Genomic DNA, 18,290 nt, shown 5'->3' with positions numbered 1-18,290 from the left:
ATGCAAACAGCTATAGGAGGGATTTATCCCGGACTGCGCTGCGTCGCTCGGTTCGACCTCCAGAAACGTGAGACACTTGGAGTGAGGTCACTACAGCAGCTTAATGTTTTTTTACACTGGTCCTCATGTTATTCTATTCCATATGTCTAAGCCATTGACTATAATCGAATGATTGGTCCTCAAATGTCCAGGTATTATCTTTAGAAAATATACATTTACAACATTCTTTCTAAACTATTGACTTATGTGTTTATTTTAAGGGCAGCAGAAGGAATTCACGGCCTGCTGGCAGAATATAGGTTGACTTGCAGTTGTGTATATATAGGCTCTTTTTTAGATGGACACTTAACTCCAATTAACCTCCATTCTCCGATTTGCCTGTAATCACATTATCCTCTGGTATTTGAATCTATTTTTCTTTCACCCACGAGAGGCCATGTCCTCCCGCTACATGCCCGGAGAAAGGTGCGACAGTGCAAGAACAAGCTTCTCCTTGTCCTACATCTCCCAGTTGGCCAGAGAACCAGCCTGTGGTCCGCTCTCCCTCTCTCTTTCTTTCTCCCCCTTCGGATCTCTTTCTCTCTCAATGCTCTCCTCGCGCTCTCTTTCTTAACGCTCCCCTCATGCTCCCTCGCCGCATATCTGAGCTGTGCCCCCCGGCCATGTCCAGCGCCAGACAACGTCTGATTCATGCCTTAAGTTAGCTACTGCGGTCAGCTGACTCTGTAGTACGATAAGACCAGGCTGGTTGAGGGTTGATTCAATATCCTGCCAGGGCGCTGATCAATTCTATTGGGCTGTCAGTGAGCCCAAAGAAGAGAGTAATTTAAGAGAACAGGTTGATCATTAAAATCCTCAACCTCAGTTTTTTTATTCTTCAGATACCCTAATTCATATATATATATATATAGTGAGTTATTCTGACTGCCAAAATAATGTCATATAATTTAATTCTTGCTACACTAAACGGTTTAAAATGGAGTTTGAAACAGAGCCTTGCCTCTCTCTCCTCCCCCTGCACTGTACAAAAACACATTCCAGCTGTCAAATACATTCATTCATGTCCCTCTATACGAACCCTTTTTTTACTACATGCCTGTCGCCCAAAGCAATTATAGGTAAAGGAGTTTACTTTCAGCACCTATGCTCCAGAAGCTGCACGTTGAGCTGTCACCTGCGCTGACACATTAGTGACACATTTTCAGAACCGATGAATGAATCACGTCGCGTGAAAGTTGTAGTGGGTCCGAAAGATTTCGTACAGGGTCACCTCCGACTGGCTCCTGCAACTCGACTCTACGACATCTATTCTACACCTATGGTGACTTGTTGGTGAATGGAAGAAGATTCTCCAAGCAAAATATGAGATGATCTTCAATATCAGTGCCACAACTAAAAAAATATTTCCTTGTCAATGAATCTGAAAATGATTCCCTTCAGTAACCTATTATTTATTTGGACCGTTAAAGCTGAAAATTGTGAATGTCAAAAATAAAATCGTGTGTGACAGTTTCACATGAGTCACGATGAGGTCTTGTTTGTATTCGTCAGAAAATCTGCTGGGAGGTGTTCTGCTTGAAATAATTACAATAGCGTCACCTCAATTAGCTACAACAATAAAACGTATTACTCAGTACTTATCGGTAATTGTTACTTAACAATGGGATGTAGAAATTATACTGGCCATTCCACCTTCATAATGAGAACTTTACATTTTCAATATTTTAAGATAATGCTTTTACTTACACTTCGAGTACAGCCCTTTGAATCATGGCGGGGAATTTTTGCACTGCTGTCCTTCTATGAATAAAACGATTCGACCATGTGATTTTTAAAATGTATAATTTTATCATTAATTGAGCTCTCGGCCACAACAGGATGACTCCACTGTTAAAACAACCAAACAGAGTCTGTGTAGAACCTTAAAGCAACGTGTTGCCATGGGCATGACATGATAGCTAATAAGAATTAAAAAAAAATAAGATTTTCTGTTAAATCAATTGAAATAAATATAGGTAGGGTATATGTTGGGTGGTGACCGTTGATCTGATCAAGCTCTGTGCGTTAAATTATTTGTTTGAAAGCTATTTTGTAAACTATAACGGCTCATTTCGGAAAATAAATCTGACATTTCACCAAGGGAATCAAAACATTAACCACAACTACACCAACGCAAATGATACTTATTGAATAAAGTAAATAACTGCATTTATTTGGATAATTTAATGTTGGAGGTTATATGGTGATGTCGGTGAGTTATGTTCTGTTATTCTCTGTAATGTTTCCTCATTAATCACATCCATTGGCAGTCATGGTGTAGTTAGTATTTAGTGTGCTGGCAGTGTGTTCCGTTAAACCTGTTTTTAAATGGAGAGCATTCGGGGAAGCTTTCCTCAGCATAACGATAATAAAATGTTATTCATCGTAGAGATGTCATTTTCTTTTAATATTTATATTGTGTTTACCTGTGAGGAGCACTGGAGCACTTCACACCCATTTAAATAATGAGCCCATTGCGAAGGAGATAATTGTTAGTGTTTCACCTCAGACGTCTCCGCAGAAGTTATTGCTGTAAACGCTCACAATTATTTTGAACTACTTTCTGCTGGGGGAAGGAAGAGCAGGTTGCAGATTTCAGAGAGGAAAACTGGCTCCTATATCCTGCTCTGAATTTTTTTAAATAAACCAGCAGTGAGCGGTTATTCGAAAAAAAACTGGGGTCTGTGTGTACTCAACCTTTTATTTAGTGTCTCCTGTAGGGCACCCATTAAAATCATCAACCCTGCTTAAAAGTTTGCTTCAGAGGGATTTGTCACCCCAGAGGTTGACAAGACAAGAGCATGAGGTCAAGGAGAGACACGGCGAACAACAGGCAGTGAACTAGAAAGAAGCACGGCAGCCATGAATAATGCATGAATGAAAGGTTTATCTAATGGCTCTCTTAAAACTTTCAAAAGTTCCTCTTTACTTTCAGCTGGAGATGCTCTTGGGTAAAAAGCTCCTTTCTCCGACTTAGTGCAGTCATCCTCCGAACTCAGCTTGAGAGAGACGCTGATTGGTTTAATTATGTTTGCAGTGATTAAGCATCTTAATGGTGCTCATCACAATATGAGACATGAATTACAATGATGCTGAGATGTGTCAGGGTAAAGAGTTGTCTTTCTCTACTTTCACTGGTAACGCACACAGACCGAATAGCCATAGATTCACCAGACTACACACACACACACGCACGGTTTAAAGAGGGACACTTACCATCTTTGGACAGTTGGTGGTCATGGCAGGGTCGGAGGAGAAAAGAGACTCAGGGAGACTGCAAAGCGCGACCTCGCAGCGCGGCGCTCACATCCCAGCCCGGCTCTCAGACACGAGGACGAGACCATCGGGGCTCGTTAACTTGAAAGCGCGGGTGGAGGTCGGCGGGCTCGCTGGAGTGTGTCAAGAGGAAACTGCAGGCACCACTCAGCCAGGCCGCGGAGACACAGACAAAAGCAGAGATAATTCAAAGACGCCAGCAGTTTCTCCTTCCTCTTCCTCCTTGCTCTCTCTGGTGTAACTTTACCCCCGAGGAGTCCCGGCAAGCGCACACATAGAACCAGTTCCAGACCTGTCCCGCACCAACGGCTGCCTCTCCCCCTTCTGTCTGCGTATTCTCTCCCCTCTCGGTTTTTTGGTATCATTTAACTCTTGATTCCACGGCCCCGGCGATGAGCTCACCGGGGGCTCAGGTTTCAGCTCCTTTACTGGAATGCGAGGCCGGCCGAGCGGAGAGGCAGAGGTGCCGGGGAGGTCAAAGGCTACTGGGGTAGTGTGGAGGAATGGAGAGGAGAGCGGTGTCTGTCATCTGGGGGAGTTCCAGTAGAGGGATATCTGAGGGTCCTGGAGTGCCGAGAACAAAACAGGAGTTACAGGGGTCATGGGCTACGGATGTTGCGGGGCCAGACAACATCTGACAGCTCTAGAGGCTGTGGACTTGAGGACACTGAGTACATTTACACGCTCAAATACACACACTCACATGGACAACCTTCTCTTAAGTACCAGATTTATTGCTCACTTAGAGAGAGGGGTGTTTCCCTCTGGGAAACAAATACTTTTTCTTTATGTTTGGTGGAGTTGCTGTTTTCACATTTTAGCAGCCCTGACACTGCTATGAATTTGAATTATGCAGTCAAAATACAAAATAAATAGAGGGACCATAACCACAGGAATAATAATAATTTTATTTGCATAATATATGTTGAAAATGGATTGTTACCAGCTGCTTTACAATCTTGATAAAACAGCTATAAAATGGAAAAAATAACATAAAACGTAGTTTAGAAGAATAGGCTTTAAATAAACACAAGAATGTGTCAGCGTCTTTAATAACCTACAAGAAAAACAGAACAGGAAGCCAAGAGGGTTTTTCTGGAGGGTTCTGATCGGGCAGACATAAGGACGAGTCTGCTCAATCTGAGTGAAAGCTAACGATTCTCAATGAGGAATCATTTTGAGTTCATTTTGATTCCATTATCCTTTTTTGGAAAATATCTCATTTCATTTTCCACTTCTGTCTTCATTAAAGTGCTACCTGCCCCCTCACCTTTCATTGTAAAACTAGCTAACATTAGCTTGCTCCTGTTAGCGACAGCAGCCATACTGCTCTTCACAAAGTTTGTAGAAACCACTGAGCGACCTCCAGTAACACTGGCTGTTTGAATGTGAGTCCAGTATAGTTCCTTTCATTAATTTGTTTTCTTTAGTCTCCATTTGTGTGATTAGAGTTTTTACGGATTTCTGTAGTCGTTTAATTTGTTTTCCTTTGAATCTAAAACAACTTTGTTAAGCTAGTATGGAGTTTAAAAGGCCTTCATTAATACCAATGGGGTGAAATATTAGAAAAACACCTAGGGCACATAACAATACAACTAGCCTACATTTGATTTAACAGCTTTATTTGGAAACATGTTAAAAAGAAAGGCAGATAAACAAAACCCCTGTCAGAATCCTTGTACTAAGTTATTCTGATAATGTAACCCAGGCTCAGTAGGAGGATTTTAAATTTGATTAGTGTTGCACATGTTTTCATTTCCTCACCGCAGTCGTTCGTTTCTTGATTTTACTTCATGTGATTGTGACTCAGTGACATTTAACATTAATCCTTACTAATGCAAAACATGCAAATTCCCCCGAAATCCTGTTTACTTCCGCTCATTTGAAACAACTTTTTTGTCCTGAACATGATTTGGGCCGATTCGAAGTCAACCGCACATTTCAAAACTTTACTGCTTTTAATTTAAACTTTAGGAAAAATGAGTTTGCTTCCCAGTGAATGTTGCTGCCTACAATCCTTAAGAATGAAGCAATCTCCCCTCACGAAATTAGGAACAACACTGACATCATTAAAAGTAATGAAATTCATCTGCTGCCAAAGCTGTGTCATCGATTGTTTCCTGATTCATCACAAACTACATTCCATAAAAACGATCTTGAAGGTGACTCAACACATGTCTTTGTTCACGGTGGTTCCCAGAAAACTGAACGCCGTGACCTCAATGAACGTGGGGTTTATTTCACGGTGATTATATCAGACTGTATTCATTTTTACTAGGTGGATCTAAAAGTCTGGCAGCTGTTAAGATGATTTCCTCGACTCCAACCAGTCTTAAACACGTTGTTAACAGTTTTTTTCACAGACTATTATTTGGTAGAAGCTACTCCTCTTCCAAAGAAAACCGTTGATGAGGTGTTTTGTGGATTATCTAGAATTAAAGGGCCACTGTTTCTCTTGGGATGGGTGTTGCTATAAAAACTTTCAAATGTAATTTTTCAGTACTTAGAGAACCACAATAAGACTGCAGGCACATGACTCAGTATCTGAAATATCCAAACGCGTATACATTATGTTGTTTTATACAATATGGGTGAATTAACACTTTAAGACCATGTTGTTTTATGATGTGATTCACTTTATTAATTAGAATTTCCACTTTTCTTTTTCTCTCATATATCTCTACATTGAAGCCATGGCAACAAAAAAGCATTTAGTTCATATTCTCAATTTGAAGGTTTATATCATGTAGAGCTGTAGCTGTTTGTATATGGATATACAAACCTTAGCAATCACTGAGACTTGGTGGTGCATTCGCTGCCATCATATTGTTGCTACCATCTACACTGATAATACATTGCTGGGTCCACATGTGGCAGGTGTGAGCAGTGGTGTTTAACTCCACCGTTGGCAAACTTCAAAACACAATTCAATTGCCAAAGAGAACAAAGTGATGCTTTTTAAAGACGGCATCATTAAACCCACTTTCCCTCAGCAGCGCAACAAAAATAACTTGGGCTGATTGAAGCGGCCTGGTGATTATTTGTTTATTATTTTGCCAGTCGACTCGGCTGCGTAGCTCTCCCCCCTTATCCTCTGCGGGCGTGACTGGCTCGGGACTGGAGCTCTGCTCCAGCCGCTGGGAATGTGTGGTCTTTATTAAGGGGAGGAAGTGTGCGAATGAGCACTGCAGGCCCAGCGTCTCAGGAATCTTGATCCTTTTTCCCCCTTGTGGCACTTTTCACTAGCAGGGCCAGCAAATCACTTACACTGATAGCAGGGTTCTGCGTGAGGCCCTGGTTCTTGGAGGAAGAGGCAGGGGATGGTCTGGTGCGGGGGCTACACTCCCCCCCTCGCCTGGTTTGCGTAGCATGCTGGGGAGTAGACTTGCATTTTGTTTGTGCAGATGAGTGTCGGCGCGGGCACACCCTCTGCGGGCCTGTTCCCATGGGAACGGCAGTGATACCGAACAGCTTGTTTTTTGAAGTTTTTTGGCAATGTTGCCACTGCTGGAGTACTGACAGGCACTGGGGAGGTCTGATATGTAAAAGCGTTGCCAGGTAGGGCTTGTGCGAAAACAATGTTTTCCCTTTGACTTTCTCCTGTGTGTTTTTCATTCATGCTGAGTTATTTGGTCATGCAGCTTCAGTGGAATTCAACGTTTAGCACCTTCATCGGTCGGCGAAGCTGATCAAAAGATTTTTAGATTTGAGAGCTTGCTCTGTGCCACAAGCTGACAGGCTGAACTTGTTCTTAAGGGTTTACAATCCTCAGGTGGATTGTGACATCCGTTTTAGTCAAATGACTTCAGGTTAGTGTTACACGTCTCCACACGCTCGACTGACAGACACTTGGCATTAGTTTTGACCTTTCCGTGTAACACAAGGAGTTCCACACCACACAAACAGGGAAATAAGCTTTCTTAAAATCTCCCCTTCCCATTAAATTTCAAATGATAACATCACGGCAGGGGTTGGCTGACTTCATTAGCATATTTGTAACTGTAAACCTCTCTTATCTTTAAAAAAATCCCCTGTAGAAGGGTGAAGAACAGTGAGGATTCAAGACTTATTTGTACTGGCTCTGTTTCTGCTAGTCATTAACAAGCTAGTTAGAGGCAAAGCGAAAATGTACAAGAGCACCGAGTCACAATCTTTTAAAGAAGTCCATCTCCAACTGTGATGAAAACAAATATATTCTCTTGCGGCTCTGTGAAAGGCAACACAAGATTAATTCTGTAAAAACCAAATCTGTCGCCATCTGTGTCCAGGAACAAGGAACAAATGTCCTTCGCTGACCCTCATACATCAAAGACAACACTCAACCTATATATCATCTTTTTTTTTGTTTTTTATAAATATTAGACACACACAGAGCAGGGAAAGGGCAAAATAAAATCAAAGTGTACGTTTATTGTGCAAACGATGGCTTCGCTTTATGGTGTTTGGATTCCAGAATGAAAACATACCCGATGAAAGCCTCCACCAGGCGTCTTGCTGAGAGAGCGAGCCGCACTGAGACCAAACGCCTCACCTCTCCTGCCGCCCTCTCGCCTGGGACGGCGGGGTTATTACATCATTTGGAGATGGAATGAAAGCACTTTACAAGCGAAAGTAAGTGAAATGCTTTATTGCTCACGGAATTGCCAATTAAAAAGCAACACCTGGAACACAGAGGCCCCTGTGACAGGACTGAAACCCACCAGGGTCCTGATCCACGGGGCCCCTTGAGAATGTTTTTCTTTCCGTCTTTCCTCCCCCTTTTTGCCCAGTCTTTATTTGTAAAAAGTAGCCGACAATGCACCTTCACACTGGCTTACATAGTCCATAAGTCACCAAGGCTTGATGTGCTCTGAAACGTGAAGCCCATTTCCTGGGCAGAGCATATGTCACGGCTACAGTGTAAACCGGTTCAGGGCACGCTACTGAGAAAGAAAACAGTGGTGATTCTCTCCAGTGCCCAATCCACACCAGTCCAGTCCAATCCCAGATGTGTTCCAGGCTCAGGTCGGTTTCCCCCCAGGAGACAGAAACAGAGCAAACTGAACAAATAGAAAGGTGAAGAAAAGAAAAATGTCTTACATATCCTTCCACGTTCTCCCATTGTCAGTGGAGGACTTGTCTGTTAACACCTCTTCATCTCCCATTCACCTCAAGATCATACAGACATGCTAACAGCCCTCTGGGTCTGTACTCATGTCAAATTGTGCTTTGACTTAAATGCTAACATCCGCTGCTTTCCATCATTTGCTGATGCAAAGCAGGTGTAATGTTTAGCATTTTCACCATTAGTTTAGTGTGTTAGCATGCTAACATCTGCTAATTAGTACAAAGCATAGCTTTAGCTGTGGGAATGTCATTAGTGTTGCAAGCTCTAGGTTATTCACCAAAGCACAGTAAAAAATGCATAATCTTGGTGAAGTGATTGCAATTCATCCTGTGGGCAATTTGAAAATGTGGAGAAACTATCATAGTAATTCATCTATAACCACACATATAAACTTAATGCTGTATTTGTAGAGGCTTAACGGACCAACGTTTTCCATGTTGATGATGCAGGGTGAAAAATCTGGTGATCACCAACGTCACTAGAGCTCATTCTGGCAAGCTATCCAACAGTTGATACCACACCACTAACTTGGTTACAAATAAAAAACATACGTCAGTGAAACTGTTTAACTACATGCTTTTAAAACAAAATGAATTAAAAAGATAAAAAAATACATATTTTTTCCAATACTATGTTCCTTCTTCCTGGTCCTCTGCCCAAACAGTAGCGGAGTCAGATGGTAGCCACACCCCTGCAGGAGTTCCCACTCAGCCCGACCACAGTCTGTGACACCCGCAGCAAACACACTATTAACATCACACTGCCATGACGACACGGGTGACAACGATGCTGACAAGTGTTACCATGGCGACAGCAGTCATACACACATTTGTGGTGTCAGAAGAGGAGGACTTATTTCTTTTCGCAAATGTCTTTCCCAGCACTACTGGCTTATTACATTTGAGCCTGACTGACAGCGTCTTATGGAAAATAAATTGGCAGAACTACACTTGATGCATGGAATATCACTTATGGTGCTGGTTCGGTCCCTGAGGAGAGACATGAAAGGGGATGGATACTCAACGATAAGATGTATTGTCATGAATAAGAGTGAAAGGGATGAGTAAAACCCTGATTAGGGCCCGTATCCCCTTTGTAGCTGCAGTCAAAGTGCCTCTTGCAAATTCAGAGCCCGCAGCCAAGGATAATGTGCCTCTCATGTCTAAATAATGGCTGCTGTGCTTTGCACATCCTTATAAGATCCTTGCTACACAGTTTACCAAGTCCAATGTTATCACTTGTTAAGCCTGCATAGATTTCGGGGGTTTATATAAAAGCACAGTGTCACGTTTCCTCCTTGTGCATTCTCTTTCATTAAATACTGCTGGGGGAAGAATTCAGCTCTTTCATGCGTGGCTTACGTCAAAGTATTTGTACAGCGACTGGTTAAAGGCAATTCCTGTGCTCGGCTTTATAATTGTGGGAAGCGAGTTCTCAGCTGAAATACAAGGAGTGTAAGAGGAGTTTATATTTTGATGAGACATGTGAGGACTCCATTGCCTAAAACCCATCTGGTTGTCACATGAGCAGCTGAAGTCAGAATGGGAGAAACCTGAAATCTAAGTCGGCGTTAGCATGTTCATTATGCCATACAGTGTGTTAATCATACATGAGCAGGTGGGTGAATGGGTGTGATTTCGAGGGCTCCATCAAAAGAGAACACATCTATATATAGATGAAGCAATTTAGCACAACATGTAAATGCACAGCAATACTGTATGTGTTGAGATTATGCAAAGATGGCACCCTATCAAAAACGCTACCAACGTCAAATGGTGCTCCAACCGTTAATTAGAGTTGAGTTTATTTGTGGTGGCGGAGAAAATCCACCACATTCTCTTCAATGTCCTCCGTACCTATGTGATGGATCTAGGATTTTTCTAAATTGGGGGCCATTGTTCACACAGATGGACCAATTATATGTCCAACATCCATGAACGCTTCTTGATTTAGTAAGATGCAGTTTCATGTCATTCATTGTTTACAGTTTGCTCTATGGTTTTGAGCAAAGCCACACATAGTCTACTTCAACAAAGACATTTTTTTTTTTTTATTATTGATACAGTTGTTAGTAAGTAATAATTTGTTTAAACTGAGGGGGCACCTCAGTGGACAATTAGATTCCAGTGCCACCCGGACTCCAACTGAAATATGCCCCTGTTACCTGCACCTAACTCTTCCATATGCGATGTTCCCTTATCAGACCCCCCAAGAAATGAAATGACCCAAACCCATGATGCCTATATCTTACCCCTGAGCTCTGAGCATGCCTGGCACTAATGTCCCACCTGTAGCACCGCAGTTTATGCCAGCACGTCTGACTGCGGAGCAATATCCATTTTGAGCGGCTGAAATATTCATCGGCACACCTAGGGTGCACCGGGGGAGCTGTATGATGTGTCAACTAAGGATAAGGCAGCTGCGTCCGTCCAATTCCTTTTAGCTGGTTAATTGCTTTGAATCATCGGAAAACGGAAGGGGGAATTGTGAAGATTCATATTCGGAAAAATAATCTGTAACCGCATTTAGGATTTCATCATAGGAGTAATTTGGTGGCTCATGCAATAGGTACTCTGAAATAGATTCTGTATGTCCAACACTCAGTGTTTGGTTTGACACACTGATTAGAGAGGGGGGGGAGTCAGACCTTGGCTCCGTCTAGCTTGTAGCGCACTCATTATTCTTCCCTTATCTGCTTGATAAGTCCTCTCCCTCCATGTAAGTTACATGTACATGGAGCTATAACAAAACCCACTGTATATACATCACTATCTAGGTGAATATGGCCTATGATGCCGCGCTTGATGTGAAATTGTGTTTTACTTGTTGGCTATGACTCAGTCACATATGGTATCCATATCTGTCATACGCACAAAAGCATAGTTAAGTGTGTAGTTTGTGCATCTGTGGAGAAAATCTGTGTTTTTTTGAAAGACTTGCACAGAATCCTGATATTTCTATCTATAATAATAACATTGTATTCAGTAAACTAATTGCTAGAGTTCTGGGAACGTGGTTACATCACTGCCAGGAAGTTTGAAGGCCCAGGCAACGCAGGGTTTAACTAACACCATTGTTTAGTCACAATTCTTTTGAAGAGAAACCACAACAGACAGGTTTCCGTCTACATGTAGAGGGAACTGAGTCATAATTCTCAGAAAAATGCTAAAAGAATATTTGATTTACTGAGACTGTGGAAAATAGGAGTTGGTTCGTCGAAATAAAAAGTTGGTGGAAGACAATAAACCAATGCAGAGAAGGAAGGCAAGGCAAGATTATGTAATTCATTTTAAGCATATAAGATGGAGGACACGTCTCCACTTGCTCCTTCCTCGTATTTTAGCAGTCATCGTTTTGTGGAGCAGGAGTATCGGGGTCCCACTCCTTGGTGTCCCATTCACTAACATAGAGGAGGTGGGGTTAATGGACTATACCGCAGCCAGCCACCAGGAGGCAATCAAGATGATTTGGCCTCACTTTTTGGAGCACTCATGTCGTCCATCTTTATGTACAGTCAGTAGTTTCAAACATAAATTGTTTGTTTGCATAGCACTTACAGTATTTGCATACATGGTTTATAATGAGGCATCGGCTTTTCCAGTGTAAAATTAGTTTGGTGATATTTTGATTTCAGATTTCTGCTATTTTCACTCTGGTTTTTCTGTTCACACAATGATAAATGTTTATTTACACATAAATCAGGTGAATGGAAACAAACTGTCATGGCTCACTGGGACACATGCCTAGATGGTTAAGTTACAAGCAACACAAGCTGCATCTCCTAGTATAAATCAAATGCTTGCCTTTAAGATGCCTTTTCCCCCTCACATTTTGGATCCTATTTAACATCAAATAAAGTAATTTAGATGATATGTTTCACTGTAGCTCGTTTAAATCTCTCTTTAAGACTGCTCACATATCCTTACTTGTTGGACTTTGATGTCGCAATATCACCATGACCCCTGATGTGCCCAGTTATTTGTCAAGTACAAAGTTCTGATATATCAGCAGAAATGAAAGTGGGACACAGGAAATCACCTTAGACCCAAGATTCTTATCTTAATGTTTCCTCATACAGCAGGGACAATACAGATTGTGGGAGTGATGCAACAGATGTGAATGAGGTGTCAAACAGAAGTTAATTTGCAGCATCTGTCACCGGTTAAGCTTTTAAATTTGTGTTAATACAACTTAACAACAAAGCAGAACAAACAGATGTGTGTGTGTGTGTGTGTGTCATTTGGTGTGTATGCACGGCAGATACATGCCTATCTGTGCGCATGACAGTCGATTACATTTGCCACGAGGGCATCTGCCCTGAACCCAGGCAACCACACAGATGGACATGCTACAAAATCATGGCTGTAAACTTTGTGTTTGATTGTTGAAAGATAAACGTGGTCTGAAAAAACTGCTTGAAATTGTTTTGATAGCCTTTTACTCCTTATGACAGAATTTCCCCTCAAAATCCTTAATTGTAGAGACTCTGGTTCAAGGAAGAAAATCCTGAGCAAAATCTGTTCTTACAGTGTGATTCGTCCCAGTGCAGCCTGGATACACGTCACCGTCCACCTGGTGAGGCCTGTCTAAATGTTTACCTCTTTCTTCATTTGTTCAGCTGTCTTGTCCTCTCCGTGGACTCACACACACACACAAACACACACACACATATATAGACACAGATGGTACACAGAGCGAATCATTTTTAAAGGAGAGAGAGAATCCTTCTAACGCACACAGCAGGTTGGGTGATTGAGCGAAACATGAAAGCCCGGTTGAAATGTTTCCCCGAGCGTCACTTCAGAGATGCAGGACGATTTCCATTTGAGGGAAACAACTTTACAGGAAACTCCACCTTCATGTGGTGTACACTGTCTTCTTTACTCTGACCAAACCGATGTTCTGTGCACACCGCAGCAATCCTAACAGCAGCGGGGAAGAACATCTGGCTGTGGATTGAGTGTCGTCATTACAGAGCGAGCGAGTTGCAGTGAAGTGAAACTGGAGGTTTGAGATATTTCAAAGACGAAGGTCATTGGCTAAACGACTCCCTCGCTCACATCCTCTTCCCGTATGTCTGTAAACATCAAGAAGCGGCAGAGACTTTTTCCATTACCTGACACCACTAAGGTAGATTTCACATAAACACATCCTGAGATCATAAGAAGACACGGATACCATCCACCTCCGATGTCGTAAAGTCAAGCTCATCTCTTGAAAATCCAGCAGAGCACTGTCTCACGGTGTCCACTAGCATACATGCATACCTGGCCCAGGGTGGGAACAGTGTTGTGAACCAAACAGATTGTTGGTCCCTGAGTCAGGCAGCGTATGGGCTACATTCAGTGTTCCCATGGCATGCATTACACAGGACTCTCAGTGATGGGACGTTTATAGCTGTATGTTTAAAAGTGATTTTTGGTCAGGCCTGGGTCTGGGAGGAGCAACGCCAGTGAAGTGCCGTTCCTGTTCCTGTTCCTCCGGCGAACATCGTTTCGCCCTTTGGCTGTGTGCCTGTCGTCCGACATGCTCCGCCTCCCGTGTTTCCACGGCTCGATAGACAGGCAACCCTGCGCTGCCCCCTCCTACGCCCACCCTGGGCTTGGCACCACCAGCTGTTGAATGCATCAGGCCTCAAAATGGCTCCTCAGCTGCTGCTGTGGCACAGGGAGAGAGAAGCCTGACAGACCGAGCAGCTGCTGGGCTCAAACAGGGCAAGGTCACTCTCAGAATGAAATTCAGTACAAGTACCTGCTAAAGCATTACGTGGAACCATGATTGTTAGATCATATCAGCTGAGGGGAGTCGTATTAAGTTTATCTGGGGAAGGTTAGAACAGAAAACGGCCAAAGAAAGGCAAAAAGATTAAACAATTTCCAGATTACCTTCGAAATAGTTTTGTCAATATTTGCAACCATGAGAGATCACAATCAATTTGCCTTTAGCTCTTCAAATATAACAAATGCATCTCATAAAGTACGGCCATTCTATTCCATTATCACTTTTTTTGGTAATAGGATTAACATAATTTGTAATCAGATTGATGTAATTATGCCGCATGGAATTTGTCACTCTGCAATCCTGTTAACTGCTGCGGCAGCGCGGAGATAAAGAGCTGGCAGCTGATTTATTGTTGCTGTTCACACATAGTGAACGCTGCCCTGTGGCGGTATACGACTGCACCACTCCCATATTAGACTCTTAAAAGACGGCTGCGTCTAATAAACCAATCAGTGGTGTCAAGTTCACCGAGCATGTGGCATGAAGCTATTGTTACCGATGTCAGTGGCGTACACCGATTTCCCCCGGAGGGCGAAGCTACGAATCAGGTTGTGTTTGCTCAGTTGGTGGAGCGATCGCTGATTCCCAACCGGGGGTACCCCAGGGGGGGAAGCTGCCAAAGGCTGCATGGAAATACTGTCGAGTAACTCTATTAGACAGAAATTAATTCAGAAAATACAGTGATTAGTATATTTGTCTTCAGGAGAAAAAATACATCCAAATGTGTTTGGAATTGGTCTGATGGACCTGCCGATATGTCCCACCTCCTGAAGCCTTAAAGCCATGTTCACAAAGCTACTCAGCATAGGAGTCACAAACAGAGAGGTAGCTACAAATCATTGATCTATAGTTTCAATAGAGAGGACGGACATTTGGAAGTTACCCTAGAAAACTATTTCAAGATGAGATGAGAAAAGAAAAGATAAATTAAGATAAACCTTGTTGATCCCACACCAGGAAAATATACATATTAAAGCAGCAGATAATCAGAAAGAGGTAGAAAAGGGATTGTTTAAAAGTAGAATAAATAACAATTAAATAATGATTATATGTAAATACTATATACACCTTTCAGGACAGATGTAAATATTTATTTGTAGAGAAATGTACTTGAGTAAAGTGCAGTAGCACAAGGATATACCATGAAGATGTAAACTGCATCTGTGCATTATGCTGTATATGATATATTGACATATATATGCATATAAAGTATGTTATGAGAACATAAGCTGGTATGAATCTGGAAAGGCATTGCTAAATATTCCTAGGCAGTTAACACGTGTACATAAACAGTTGAATGCTGTTGAAATACCCAGCTTAATAAAAAGCTGAAAAATGAATATCTCAAAGCAGATAGACAAACAGCGGTGAAATCGTTATATAACAGCAATGCATTCAGAAGCTATAAATAATGGATGAAAAGTCCAAATATTTATACGATAAAAAAATTGTTTTATTCAACCACAAGCACCAAATTCAGGGACTACACTAAAGACTCAAGGGCAACCTCCTTTAATTCTTTAATAAACGTTTTACTTCTGTGCAACTTCAATATCTTACATGTTCAATCCTGTTCAAACCATTATAACCGCAATTTCTGTTGGTATGTGAATGTCAAATTGTTATTAAATATAGCATATAGACTGTAAACTATTATATCTGGAACATGACACGTTGTTTCAATAAAGGTGTGGCTGATCTCATCTGACAGGGATGCTTGGTTACTGTATGTCACTGATTTGACCGAAGCAGACATCAGCACAGCCCTACAGCATTCGACTGACCGACCCACTTATTAATGAACACTAAGCAGACCAACTGTTTTCCTCTTCAGAGAGGGCCTGATCCTTGGCAAGGCCGTTTGATTGACTTCAACAACCCCTTCCCGCCCACCCACTCCATCCCGTCGGTGCTAAAAGGGTGTTTCCTGACAAGTGGGCTCGTTTTACATTTATGCGTTAAGGTTTTAAGGCCAAGGCTTAGGTTCAAAATTTATTGGCTATTGTATAATGTTTCATGCGGGAGTCTGGGCGACTTTGCCTTGTGTTTAGCCGCTGGCGCACACTCAGGAAAAGCCAATGTATTATGATAGCAGTGAGAGTTGAAGCTGTCACAGACTATGCCTGAGGGAAACTCACCTTTTGCATTTCTGACTGATTGCGTAAACTCCTGTCACACAACAAAAGCGGCTCTGTGAGGTCCTCGGCACTGTAATTAACTCTGATTCGGCTTGGCAGCGTGTTTTTACATCAACTCCAAGGTTGCACTTGATCAAATATTAACCTCCTCTGTGGCACAGTGCTAATTAATGAGGTTTATGTGCAACGGCTATGGCCTGAGAACGTGTGTTTGCACAACATGCCGTCCTGCGAGGTTGGAAGATGTTCAGCGAAGAAAACGGGGTAAAGTTCTCAAGATAATTACAGTTGCTTCAAGGGAGATAGGAGGGATGGTCGAAATTCCAGTGTTCCCACTTATCGAAAACATATTAGAGAAGGCTTGAGGCAGATTCTGTATTTAATAAAACCTTTTGATTGAGAGGCAGGGACAAGTACGAGCACGGCTGGCAAGCGAGGCGATGATGTGAAAGGATGTATTTTCAATGTAAGTAATTCAGAGTAATGAATAAAGTCTGCTCTCGGTGCTTATCCACTGGTCACTGACCCTTACCATTGTGGAAAAGGATCTGTGCTGAAACGGCGGGTTTTCATATCGCTGCCTTCACCTCCACCAACAGGTTCACATCTGCTCTGAGTTAGTATTTCTTATGAACGTGTTACATACACTGCTTGTTTTCTACCTGAGTGCTTACATTTCAGTGTTTGACTCTGGGCTGCTTCTCCTCCTCCCTCGCGCTGCCATCACTGTCCTCTGTCTCACTCGCAGCAAAGCTCATCAGGGGGACGGTGGGAAAATGCCCCGCGGTGCTTCCTGTCTACATGTTCATACAATAAACCTGGAATGTCAGAGCTAAAAATGTGGACAAACGCACACGTCCACCCATACATCACACACTGACAGACGCTGACTCCGACGCTCAGTGTGCGCACATCATAACCTCTAACCCAGCATGACACACACACACACACACACACACACACACAATAATGAATCACAAGACTTGCCATGTGTGTGTGTGTGTCACCGCACAGATGTCAAGTCAGGAGAAAAACTGTTAAAGTCGGATGAAATATGGATTCAAATTACGCCTCGACTCTTCTCTGTCTACCCATTTAGATAAACGGGAAATCATCTTTTGTGGTTCCAGAAATGGGAGGCGAGGCCAAGCTGATCTGTAATTTTGTTTTTTTGCAGGGCTGCATTAGGCTCTCTGCAAGTCCCTTATTTTGTTTTCTTCTCTCAGGCCTATTGCTTTGCTTTCCAAGCGGATTTTTGTTTTATCTTTCCACTACGTCTTCCAGCCGACTCTGTTGTATTGTTATCACACTTCCTCCTGAGCTGTATCAAACATTTTGCACTTTTGTTCATGATACACAATTTTCAAACGTCCAATCTGCAAAACACACACAGGATCACATTACACGGTGTGGGTGTGCATGCTCAAGCAAAAGTTGCTGTTGGTGTAGATTTTTATCCAAACAGGGTTTTGTTGTCACCACGGTCCCCTTATTTAGATTAACCAATCATCCATCATCATGTGGTATAAATGACATAACGATGACATCATTATGCAATGCTATTATTACATAATGAAAAGGTAAGCATCGGCCGATTGGGAGCATATACAGCATGTGTGCAGATGTTTTAATTCTCCATCCTCACCTTGAGTTTAATCACTGCTGAGAGTGTTTGTGTGAATTTTCCAAAAGCCCTACAGTTTATCAGGTTGTTTACATACTGAAAGAGATTTCCTGTCTGCTTGTGTATAAAACATTTCTTTAGCTAGGATTAGCTTAAGCTAAAAGTCAAAGCAAGACAAACTCACTGCAGTGCTTAAAAGGAATGAGTGAACAGCAGAATGTTTGAACATGCAAACATGTATAAAGGCAGTAAAAGCTACAATAGTCGTTAGTCTCATCTGTTTTTAAGTCTGAATGTTGACTTGTCACATACACTGATACATGAC

At 42.2% G+C, this 18,290-nt stretch overlaps 1 protein-coding gene across 1 annotated transcript in view; it reads right to left on the bottom strand.

Moving 5' to 3' along the window:
- flrt2 (fibronectin leucine rich transmembrane protein 2) overlaps positions 1-3,820 on the bottom strand; it is a 44,745-nt gene extending 40,925 nt beyond the window's left edge. Inside the window, exon 1 of the mRNA XM_053445190.1 lies at positions 3,256-3,820. The gene's annotated coding sequence lies outside the window, so the exon portion shown is untranslated. The remainder of the gene's footprint in view (positions 1-3,255) is intronic.
- Positions 3,821-18,290: the final 14,470 nt, after the last annotated feature.

Source organism: Pleuronectes platessa, chromosome 17 (genome assembly GCF_947347685.1).
Source record: "Pleuronectes platessa chromosome 17, fPlePla1.1, whole genome shotgun sequence".
Taxonomy (NCBI): domain Eukaryota; kingdom Metazoa; phylum Chordata; class Actinopteri; order Pleuronectiformes; family Pleuronectidae; genus Pleuronectes; species Pleuronectes platessa.
This window is presented reverse-complemented; position numbering and strand designations above follow the sequence as displayed.